Raw genomic sequence first — 13,152 nt, 5'->3', positions numbered from 1 at the left:
CGATTAATGCTGTCCCTCAGAATTTTTTCCAATAATTTGCCCACCAACAAGGTCTGACTGGCCTGTAATTATCTATCCCTTGATCCCTTTTTAAACAACAGTACAACGTTAGCAGTCCTCAAGTAATCCAGCACCATGCCTGTAGCCAGAAAGGATTGGAAAATGATGGTCAGAGCATCTGCTATTTCCTCCCTTGCTTATCTTAACAGCCTGGGATACATGTCATCCGGGTCTGGTGGTTTATCTACTTTCAAAGATGCTAAACCCCTTAATATTTCCCCTCACTATGTTTATCCCATCCAATATTTTATAGTCCTCCTTCTTAACTACAATGTCTGCATCGTCCCCCTCGTTTGTGAAGACAGACGCAAAGTGTTAATTCAGAACCATACCCATGTCTTTTGCCTACACACAGGTTACCTTTTTGGTCTCCAATAGGCCCTCCTACTTTTTCCTTAGTTATCCTCTTGCTCTTTATGTTTTTATAAAACACCTTAGGGTTTTCCTTGATTTTACTTGCCAATATTTTTTCATGTCCTCTCTGCTTTCCTAATTTCCTTTTTACTTTCACCCCTACACTTTCTATACTTCTCTAGGCTTTCTGCAGTATTGAGTGCTCGGTATCTGACATAAGCTTCCCTTTATTGTCTTATCCTATCCTGTATGCTTCTTGACATCCACGGGCTCTAGATTTGGGAGTCCCACCCTTTTTCATTGTGCTCTGAACCCTCACTATCTCCTCCTTGAATGCCTCCCACTGCTCTGACACTGATTTACCTTCAAGTAGCTTTTTCCAATCCACTTTCGCTAAATCACATCTCAGCTTAGTAAAATTGGTCATTCCCCAATTGAGAACTTTTACTCTTGGTCTAACTTTGTCCTTTTCCATAACTATGCTAAATCTAACTGAATTATGATCACTACTAGGGTTGCAAAGGGGTGGAAAGTTTCCGGTAAATTTCCGGAAATTTTCTACGGGAAGTTTAGCTTGGGAATTTTGCCCAAAAAAGCACATGCTAGCATAATATTGTTTTTTTTTGTATTTCTTTCTTTTTTTTCCACAGGTCCTCTCTTAAAATTACTAACAGAGATGGAATCTTAATTATTAAGGAATTTCTTAATCAATATATGTTTATCTTCTTACTTGGCTTGTTTTAATAATTACAAGTTTTGTGTGTGACTGAACAAATGTGTCCTGATTGGTTGGATGAGTGGATGAGCGATTAGCTCCCTCTATTTGTAATATTTGCATATCGAATTGTGATTGGCCTGCAGGCATCTGTAAGACTGCTATAGTTTTTTTAAGATCCAGGTTAGGGGTCCTGAGGGAAGTCATTTTGTTTTCTGCTGATGTTGTGATGATGCAGTAAGTAAATCAGACTTTATACCAAATAAACCAGTTACTTGTTGAACTCTGTTGTCCTTCAATTTAAAATATACAAAATAATACACTATTGGTGATATAGCATCGTGTGTGTACAGGTCATGCTTCCATCACATGGAGCATCAGCAAAAATGTAATCACCCTGTTGCAATCGTGCTGATCGACCGCAGTTCGACACAGAGATGAATGCCCTTTATTTCTCTGCATAGAACAATGCCACGTTTACCGTCGGATGTGTGGAAGCATTTTACCCCAGGCATTAAAGATGGAAAGACTGTGTACATGTGCAAACACTGTAGAAAGCCATATGTAAAGAATGCCACAAAGATGCAGCAGCATTTATCCAAATGCAACAACTTCACTCAAAGCTCACAGCAGTCAGCCCAGAGTTCCTCTGCTTCCATTCAAGAAGATGATGGTTCTCATTCAGCATCAGGCTCCTTATCATCAGCAACTCCTGGCCCACTTGGAAGGTTCTTTGATACAATGGATAACCATAGCCAGAAGAATGCAGATGAGTGCCTTGCTTGAGCTGTATATGCAACAGGCTCACCCCTCATGCTCACAGCCAATGTGTACTGGAAGAGATTTTTCAATGTTATTCGTCCTGCATACTGTCCTCCCACCAGACATGCTTTGTCTACTTATTTGCTGGAGGCTGAGTATAACAGAGTCCAAGGAAAGCTCAAAGAAACGATAGCGATGGCAGACTGTGTTGCAGTTATCTCAGATGGGTGGTCAAATGTACGAGGGGAGGGCATCATAAACGACATCGTCTCCACTCCTCTCCCAGTGTTCTTCAAGAGCACAGACACGAAGGCACATACATTGCTGATGAGCTGAAAGCGGTCATCAACGATCTTGGATCACAAAAGGTCTTTGCAGTAGTTACTGACAATGCTGCAAATATGAAGGCTGCTTGGGCTCAAGTGGAGGAGGCCTACCCTCATATTACGTCTATTGGGTGCGCAGCTCATGGGCTTAACCTGCTCCTCAAGGACATCATGGGTTTGAGAACCATGGAAGCACTGTACAAGAGAGCCAAGCAAGTTGTTAAGTATGTCAGGGGAAAACAGGTAGTTGCAGCAACCTACAACTCCAAGCAAATGACAAAGAACAAGAACACCACACTGAAGCTGCCCAACAACACTAGATGGGGTGGTGTTGTCATAATGTACAACAGCCTTCCGGGGGGTAAGAAGTCGCTGCAAGAAATGGCAATATCCCAGTCTGGGGATATGGAAACCACCATCAAGAAAATACTGCTGGATGATGTGTTTTGGGAGAGAGTGGTTAGCAGCCTTAAACTACTCTCACCAGTAGCATTTGCAATTGCTCAGATTGAAGGAGATGACGCTGTCTTGTCAGATGTTCTCAGGCTTTTTACTGATTTAAAAGAACAAATCAGCATTGCCCTACCCACATCCCTGCTGCTCAAAGCAGAGGAGAAGGCAATTGTTCAATTCATACAGACGCGTCAAGAATTTTGTGTCAAGCCGATTCATGCTGCAGCATACATGCTGGACCCAAAGCATGTTGGGAGACCAATACTTTCTGGAGAACAGATCAACAGCGCTTACAGTGTGATTTCTACCCTCTCACACCATCTCAATCTGGATGTGGGCAAAGTTCTGGGAAGTCTGGCAAAGTTCTCTACCAAGCAAGGTCTTTGGAATGGGGATGGGATATGGGAATCATGCAAGCATATCAGTGCACATACCTGGTGGAAGGGACTTTGTGCATCTGAGGCCCTGTCACCTATTGCATCGGTGATACTCCAAATCCCACCTTCATCAGCGGCCTCTGAACGAAACTGGTCACTTTTTGGGAATACGCATACAAAGGTGCGCAACAGGCTGACTAACAAGAGAGTGGAGAAACTGGTGGCTATCCGGGCGAACCTACAACTTATTGAGCCAGATACAGAAGTGTTCACCACACAGCTAGACACTGACACAGAGGAAGAAATGGACACGTCAGAGCCAGAGTCAGAGAATCAGGAGGAGCAATGAGGAGTAGAAGACTCATGAGTAGAAGACTCAAAGGGACAAAATAAGGACAAATTACAGGCTAAATAAGCTGACGCTCTTTTTATTTTATTTTAGATGGGTCTTTTTTGTGGGGGTTCAATAAAGTTCAAAATTATAACCTAAATAAAGTTTTGAAAGCCTGTTTTTATTTGTATGGAACAGTATGTCTATTTTGACGACAAAGATAATATAAGGGTCAGAGACAAAAACCATCAGTGTGCAAAAAAACTCAAAATTCCCATAAATTCCCAAAATTCCCATAAATTCCCAAAAATTCCCATGGAAAGTTTCCTCTTTTAAAAATTCCCAGAATTTTGCAACCCTAATCACTACCACCAAAATGCTCTCCCACTGATACCGCCCCCTCTCTTGTTGGGCTTGCTATGTACTGGCTAAAAGAGTTCTCCTGAATGCATTTTTAAGAATTCTGCTCCCTCGATACCTTTTACACTGATTTTATCCCAGTTAATATTTGGGTAGTTGAAATCCCCAACTATTACTACCCTATTGTTTTTGTACTTCTCAGAAATTTGCCTACATATTTGCTTTTCTATCTCCTTCTGACTGTTTGTGGGTCTATAGTACACTCCCAGCAGTGTGATTGCCCCTTTTTTGTTCTTCAGTTCAATTCATGTGGCCTCATTTGATGATCCTTTTTAGCATATTTTCTCTCCCGACAGCTGTAATTGTTTCTTTAACCAATATTGCAATCCCCTCCTTTTTTATCCCCCTCTCTATCTCGTCCGAAAACCCTGTATCCTGGAATGTAGAGCTGCCATTCCTGCCCTCCTTTAAGCCATGCCTCAGTAATAACTATGATATCATACTTCCACTTGTCTATCTGTGCCCTCAGCTCATCTGCCTTATTCACTAGACTCCTTGCATTGAAGTATATAACATTTAGCACGGCCAAACGCCCTTGATGTCTATTTTCTAGCCTTTGTTTCCTCTGCCTTCCAAACAAACCTACTAATTTTCTGCCTTCTATTTCCAGCTTTACTTCTCTCCCTTCTGAATCTACGCTCAGCTTCCCATCCCCCTAATAAGTTAGTTTAAAACCTCTCCAACAGCACGAGCAAATCTCCCCGCGATGGTATTGGTCCCGGCCCTGTTGAGGTGCAACCCGTCTGGCCTGCACAGGTCCCATCTCTTCCAATGTCCGAGGAATCTAAAGCCCTCCCTCCTGCACCATCTCTCCAGCCACACATTCATCTGTATTATCCTCCTAGTTCTGTACTCACTAGCGCATGGCACTAGGAGTAATCTGGAGATTGTGACTTTTGAGGTCTTGCTTATTAATCTCTTTCCTAGCTCCCTAAAATCTGCCTGCAGGACCTCATCCCTCTTTCTACCTATGTCGTTGGTACCGATATGGACCACGACCTCTGGCTGTTCACCCTCCCCCCTCAGAATATTCTGCAGCCGCTCAGTGACATCCTTGACCCTGGCACCAGGGAGGCAACATACCATCCTGGAATCATGTCTGCAGCCACAGAAATGCCTGTCTGTTCCCCTAAATATTGAATCGCCTATCCCTATTGCTTTCCTGACCTTCCTCCTCATCCCCACCGCCCCCCACCTCCACCCGCCCCAGTACAGCTGAGCCACTCATGGTGCCGTGGCCTTGGCTCTGGCTGTACTCCCCAGTGGAACCATCGCCCTCAGCAGTATTTGTGGAAATGGAAGCTATGTAAGAAAATTGAAATAAAGTGAAGGAATCACCATGTGTAAGGGATAATGGATAAATAATGCAGAGGTTCAGGAATGTTCTAAAGAGAGGACTCATAGGTAACCTCATCAGACACGAGTGTGAGGTCACTATAGACGCCAGTTAAATGAAGTAAGATGTAAACTAATCAAGGAGATGAGACAGGATGTGGAATAGGGTAAACTAATCATCAGGATGCAGGGACAGTAACAAATGTGTAACCAAAGAGATGGGACAGATTATAGGACAGTATAAGCCAGGAGGAAAAACCCCAGATAGGAAGCGAGGACCTAGGAGCAACACTCAACAGCAGGGACCTGGGGACAGAAACCCTATGTAGATGTTGGGACAGAGACTGATCACCTCGGACCAAATCGGGTAATATCAATATGAGTTGTGAGTCTTATATATTAGAATTGTACTTCAAATAACGAACGGTGTTTGTTAAGCATTTATTAAAGATAAATCTTTGTATGCAAAATTTGTTGCCTGTGTGTTTGTTCTCAAAGGAAAATTGCGAACCTATTTGTTCGATCTTTCGAACATCTAGCGAAATCTGAGCAACAATTGGCGAACCCAGATGGGACTTTAGAACTTTGTTTTGCACAAAATATACCACAGTAAGGGGCTGAACAAGTGACAGACAATATCTGTTAGAGTCGGATAAGGAATATCTGTTAAAGTCGGATAAGGAATATCTGTTAGAGTCGGATAAGGTTTTAAAGCAGTAACTATGGTGGAACATGACAGGACTGATTAGGAGAAAGGGACTACGGCCCCCCTGACCCGTCATGGTATGATTCCCCGCCACCCTATAGAAATAATAAAGGTCCTACTGCCCCAGAGGAGCCGCCACCACCACTACCCATGAACCCTATGGTCACTGTTCGAACACAGGAAAGGACCGACGGTCAAGCGGTAGGCGATGTGCCCAACAGTCCCATCAATTATGCCACCCCTTTTACTCTCTCCCAATTGAATGATATTGCCAAAAACGTACCCAAATTCGATGGCAAGATTAATTTTGAATTATGGAGGGCCGTGGTTCTCCAGGGCTCTGAGACTCAGGGACTAGATGAGGGAGAGCTGAGGAAACTAGTGACTTTGTGTTTGGGACCTGTTATATTCGGGGCCATGCCCCAAACCCAGAGAACAGGGCAGGGCACCATAGTTGAAATGTGGATTGCCATTAAGGAGGCGGCAGGAGTTAACAACAAGGATCCCGTTATGGAACTAGCTAACTTTAAACAGGGTGATGAAGAACACCCCTGTGCTTATGCGGAACGCTTGTGGGTGGTTTTCTTTAACCTGATGGTAACATTGAACTGCAACAATCTGGATGATGGTCCTCGTGCCACCTAGTTTAAGTCCCTCATTTCCCATGCCTCTGATTCCGGTAAAAGGGCATGTAAGCTCTTCGACCCTACCGACGACACTCATAATGAGGCCTGGATCTTAAGGCGTATGACCAGGGCTTGGCAGGATGATCAAAATCAATCCTCTCCCCAACCAAAAGATAAAATCCACGCTTTCCGCTCAGGCCCAGATAGAAATGACTCGCCAGCATGGAGGACTGAGGGATCTCCAAGGTATCCGGTAGCAAACCAGGGAGATAGGGGATATGGGCCACTAAGGGGACCCTGTTATAACTGCGGAAAGATGGGACATTGGCAAAGGGAGTATCAGGCACCAAAAAGAAGTAACCGGTCCAGCGCTGTGGGATGCTCCGGGCGAATGGCACCCTTCCATGAGCAACCGACACTCGAGCCCGGGGGCCAACAATGACTGGGTCCGACCTCGGAGGTCGTGTGCAAGGCAGGATATAACAATCATGGACGGCTGATAGTCTCAGGTGTCGTAGGAGGTTGCGATACCACATTTTTATGGGACACAGGCGGATCCAGAACATGTCTGGGAAACCAGCATCCTCTCTCGCACAACGACTTAACTAATCAAGAAATTCTCCTTAGCGGCTTTACCGGTCATGGGCAGACCGCTACAATCACTAAGCCATTGGAGATTCAATTGGGAAGTTTCAAATTTAAGCATGCCTGCCTATCAGTGCCACAGATGCAGGGGGAATCGGCAATTATTGGTATTGACTTCATGAGAATATATAATTTGGTTATGACCCAGCAAACCGATGTATTTGGAGAATGTGCGAAATTTGTGTTGACGGGTTAATACCCACGGGGACGTATGACGCGCGCATATGCTGCATGAAAACTTTTTCTTTTGTTCCTTCTACCATAACAGACGACCCGGAAATACAGGATATTTTAACCTAAAACTCAAATGGTTTTGCCACCCACAAACACGAGTGTGGCCGGATGGCAGGACCGGTCTCAATCATGGGACCCGATCCCCCGCCCCAGAAGCAGTATAAAATTCCCGTAGAGGCAGAAAAGGACTTAGACAATATTATTCACAGTCTCTTGAATCAAGGCGTGCTCCAACCCATTGCTTCTACAAATAACTCACCCATTTGGCCCGTTCAAAAACCCGATAAGTCCTGGAGAATGACTATAGATTACCAAGCCTTGAATAAGGTTACGCCTTCCATGGCACCCACTGTTGCTACTGCCCCAGAGACCGCTTCAAAACTTTCCCCAACTGCGAAAATCTTTACTGTCCTGGACATCAGTAATGGATTTTGGTCCATACCCTTAACAAAAGAATGCCAGTACAAATTTGCTTTTAATCACAAGGGACAGCAGTACACTTGGACCCGGTTGCCTCAAGGTTTCCACAACAGCCCTTCAATATTCTCAAACATACTGGCAAATAGTTTGAAGGGATTTTCCCAGCCCTCAGCACTCATTCAGTACGTAGATGATATCCTCCTCCAAACTGACACCATGGAGGAACATAAGGTCCTGTTACAGGAACTATTTAAAACCCTCCACAAGATTGGGGTAAAGGTAAACCCTAAAAAGGTGCAGATTGCAAAACGGTCAGTGCATTACCTGGGAATGCAAGTCACAGAGGGACTAAGGGAGGTAACGGAAGAGCAAAAAAGGTCCGCCTCCAAGTTGCCTACCCCCACAGATGTAAAATCCCTCTGGTCCCTTTTAGGGATCACCAGATATTGCCGGCACCACATTGAGGACTACTCTTTACTGGCAAAACCCTTATATAACTTACTAAAGAAGGGAGTGGCATGGGAATGGTCCCAACAACATACGGATTCCTTTAACCAGCTAAAATTAGCCTTGACCCAAGCCCCTTCACTATGCAGCCCCGACACGTCTCTGAGTTTTTATCTGGAGACTGCCGCTTGTGAGGCCGGCCTATCAGCGGTATTATTACAGGAACACTCTGGGAAGCTCCAGCCTATTGGTTACGCTTCTAGAGTTCTGACCCCTGTTGAGTTAGCGTTCTCACCCTGTGAGAAAAATTTACTCAGTGTGTTTTGGGCTGTGCACAAATTCTCTCCAATTGTCGGACTTAACCCTTTGATTATCCTAACCACACACACGCCTATTAAAATGCTTAGGGATGGTAGCCTTAAAGATGGCTCGGTCAGTTCACAACATATAGCCAGATGGACACTACTCCTACAAGGGAGGGATATCAATGTTAAATATCAGCCTAAATTGACAAACTTAGCGCAGAACATGCTGTACCCAGGAGACCCACACAAATGTAAAATTTTGTCATCAAGTATCCTTGATGGCCCCTTTCAGACAAAATTTAGGGAGGGAGACGGTGACCAGAAATCAAAACCCACGTATCTGTGGATGGCCTCTCGAACCAAGCCTTTAATCCGACCCGTCAACTGGACTAGAAACCATCCTCTACCCCCGCCCAGTCCAGGACGACTCAAACGGTTGCGTCGGGTATCAGAAAAGATAGAACTGTAAATAAGAGCAGTTGCTACCTTGATCTTTCTTTTTCTTTCTAGGTAACTGATTATTGCACATGGAAATCCCAGTACCCACCCTTCTGGGGTACTGTGGTCTGGTGTTTGGCTGTATCCTCCTCGCTGAGAACTCGGATGTAACTATTACCGCAGACGGACGGAACAGTCAGAACTGTGCCCAAGACAACAATGCAGGTTTTCACGCACCTACCAATGGCAACAACGAGTGCAGGTGTAGCAGCCAAGGAAAAAGCTGCTATGAGACGGCAACGGAAACTCAACTGAACTTTGTGTGTATTGCGTGTACGGGAAAAGATGTTAAGGCTATAGTATGGATGGCTATGCAGAACACAGGGGGTACCCATAGGGTTCTATCGGGGGCAAATCCTGTTGGTTCAGAGTATGAGATGAATTGTACTAAGATAGATAAACAACTGTGTTGCAACATAAGCAAGACAAGCACCTCCTTACAGATTATGGTGGGATGTAGCAGCAATTCAACTGTAAGAAACCTAATCAGTAATCCACAGAAGAGCTTAAAACCAATGTGCTCGTGTAAACACCAAGGAAAGCTAGTGGTTCAGGTATTACAGACACCTACTACCCCTGAGCCAACTAGCCCACTCATTGTTCAGACCACCACCCCGATCCCTACGACCCCGGTTCCAGTTTGGGACTGCCCCGAACATGAGCTGGGACCCAAGGGAGGAGTAATATTAAGAAACACGACCAAAATTGTTTATGATAATATATAATATGAATTAATACCTATAGTACTGAATATAATCGATGTACAATTGCCCGATTGGTGCCCGGAGGGAACCAAAAGATTGTATCAGGACTTGACTTCGATATTGCTGAAGGGAGAGATAGGAGGGAAGCAGAGAAATGGAACAAAGACAGCTAGGAAAAGGAGGAAGAGACGGTTACTGAATGATGCAGGGACAGTCTATGGAGCAGGAATGGCCACTGTAAATACTCTAGATATAACCAATTTGAACTCCAAGGTTAAAACCTTAACCCAGCAAGTCAAAACGTTATTGGAAGAACTGAATAATAATCAAAGACAAGAGTCACAGGCAGGACAGGAAAGTATAGGGATCCAAACACAACAGGTGAAGGTCTTAGAAGGACATGCACGGGCTATTAATCAACTTATTAACACAGCCAAAAAGGCAGTGAATGGAACCCAACAACAAATACTGTGCATGACATATGGCAATTGGATGCTGGACCAGTTGAGAGAAAACTTAATGCTGGCAAAGCGTGAAGAAGTACCCACTTGGATCAACAATACTCAAATCCGGGGTCTGATAAAGCAGGATGTTGCTGCTACTATCAGTGACTGTGAACTACGGAAACTCAGCAGGGTATGGTTCAACGAGGAATGTACGGGCCCCCGTGGAAGTACTGCTGTAGGGATGGTGATAGGAGTCCCCATGATAGGACACCAGGAAGGAATGCCATTATTTGAGGTCCAAACCATAGGCAGTATACAAAAAGGAGTATGGGTGGCCGTGGCAGGAATGAGGCCATATGCTGTGAAGCAGAAGGGCACTCTAGTGGGAACTGCATTGGGACAATGTGCCACTACGGAAAGAACAGTAATATGCCCATACAAAATTTACCCGACCCGCACCGCGCGATGTGGATTTAAGGGAAATACGGCCATAAATTGCTCCTTGATCATGGAGAACGCAATTCACAAACCTATCACTCAAAGCGCTTATATGGGTGACGGAACATATTGTTTTACCACCACTGAAGCTAGTTACCATTATGTGAATAAGGACTGCCCTTTCCAAAACCCAACCTTCTGCACGCACCCCCTGATACCGATGAGAATAGGAAATGAGGAAATTATCAACATCCAGAGGCACGCAACTGTTAATCTTAATGTGTCAATAGACCTGAAGAATCGCTTGACAAAATATTTCACAAAAATCGACATCAACATCCAGCTAGAGGAAGAACATATAACGAAAATTAGACATAAGCTTGATCTTGTTCACGAAATCTACGAAAGGGTGGAAATGAATACCCAGGACATTGACCAAAAGATTAAACAAATCAAAATCAATACTTGGTGGGATGACCTTTGGAATTGGGGTGAAAATGTGAACATACACCCCTGGGTGAGACTCGTGTCCCACCTGATTGTAATTATGATCATGCTGGTGTTTATATGCCTATGCTTCACCTGAGTAAGCATGAAAAGACCAGAGAAAAGGCTGAAGGTTCGAGTGGAATCAATGGAAGCATATCAGGCTTTACAAAGGACAAAGGACACACCCCGATGATGGTAAACAACCTTATGGTGATCAAATCATTTGGTCTGTAGGGGGTGGCGTGTGGCGCGTGCGCCCAGTCAGTTATGCCCCTGGCTGCCCGTGAGTGGTTTGAATCGCTCCCACACCCCTGGGTTCTAGACACCGGACTTAGGTACAGGCAGCGATACAGAAAACTCGAGTAGACAAGTGGTTTGGTGTAAGAAAACCAAGATTTTATTAAAACAGAAAATAGAACACAGTCTTATGAGAAATTACTGATACAAAATTACAGGCATAAACAATAACTATACTTATACATGGAATGGGGAACACACGGCACATCGAGGGCAAAACAACTACTTTAACAATCCACTTATCCTTATCCCACCCCTATACCTAACTAGATTAAGCTATGAGGGGCCAGGAATTCATGCTCACCAATCCAAGCCTGTTGCTTTGACAATTGCGAGTTTTGAGGTTTGGGCATCTGTCCTCTGGGGTACTCCATCGCCACGTGGTCTCAGGGTGCGGTGCTGGAGCTGTTGCTGCGACACACCTTTCCTCTCCTCAGCTACCGTCGTCGTCTCGTCATGATGGGTTCTCTTCTTCATCTCCCTCGGGCGGTCGTTGGCGGTAACGTTGCGTTAGCGGGACGGTTGGCGGTTTTATTGCTGGTTTGATTTTACTACACAAGCGTCAAACGCCAGCATATTCGTTATGGCGTGTACACCTGCATTTAACGCCAGCTTAATCGCTGTGATTAACTAGCTAACTTAGTCTCACTGTCCATATATTTTCTTCCCCCAAGTGCCAGCTTATAACTAGGTGCTTGGTCTTAATTAATGCGTCTTCTGCTGCCCTTCTCTGCTCTTGTCGGGTCTTTACCTTTTTCTTCGTCTCGCCTTATCTTGTCTCGTTTTCTTCTGCCCCTTTTCTTGGCCCGTGTGTCCTGTATAACTTTGGACTCAGGTCTCGTTCCCCTCTCCGCGATTGGTATGGATGTCCTTGGTTGCTTGCACAATGCGGGGAGCGAGAAGAGAACCTGCCACGAGGCCAGGGCACGAGTACGGGTGGCAGCAGCCCAAGACCAGACAAGAGGTCAGAGTCCAGAGAAGAGAGCGATTGCTACTAAGTGCTTACAGTTATACTCCTTTCGATGGCCCTTATCTGCGCGCCAAATCAGGTCAGTCCATTGTTTCACTTTTGGCGGGCTGTTTTAAATGATTATACCAATCTAAACTAACTGGCTTTAGATGGCCATTTATCGCACCTGATGGCCCGATGTCCGGGCTGTATTGTCATTAATGCATTTTAATCAGCCTGTGCAGCTTTGATGGCTTCCATAAGCTGTTTCCGATTGTTTATGCAGACAAACTAATGGCCTTGCGCTTAGGCCCGACTGGGTTGATCTGTTTTTGATCTGACGTAATGCATATTCAATGTTTGCCTAGCTGTCTGGCCCTTTAAACACAAAAGTCCTTTTCACAGAAATGCATTTTAAGTTTCGATTTCCCAAAGCAGCCTGTTTTGTGCTGCAGAGTCCAAGCTTGTAAAATCTTACAGGCTTTTGGTCACGAGGTGCAGACGCCATCTTTTGGGTACCCTTTTTAAATTGTCCATCCAGGGTCCCTTTTATTAATAACCTTGGGGGAATGTGGAAATTTTGAGAACCTTACAGGTCAAATGATAATGATCAAAGGGAGGAATGTGGAAATGGAAGCTATGTAAGAAAACTGAAATAAAGTGAAGGAATCACCATGTGTAAGGGATAATGGATAAATAATGTAGAGCTTCAGGAATGTTCTAAACAGAGGACTCATAGGTAACCTCGTCAGACATGAGTGAGGTCATTACAGATGCCAGTTAAATGAAGTAAGACGTAAACTAATCAAGGAGAT

The sequence above is a fragment of the Somniosus microcephalus genome, chromosome 1, assembly GCF_052327205.1.
Source record: "Somniosus microcephalus isolate GS21.2 chromosome 1, FLI_Smic_1.0, whole genome shotgun sequence".
In the NCBI taxonomy this organism is placed as follows: Eukaryota; Metazoa; Chordata; class Chondrichthyes; order Squaliformes; family Somniosidae; genus Somniosus; species Somniosus microcephalus.
This window is presented reverse-complemented; position numbering follows the sequence as displayed.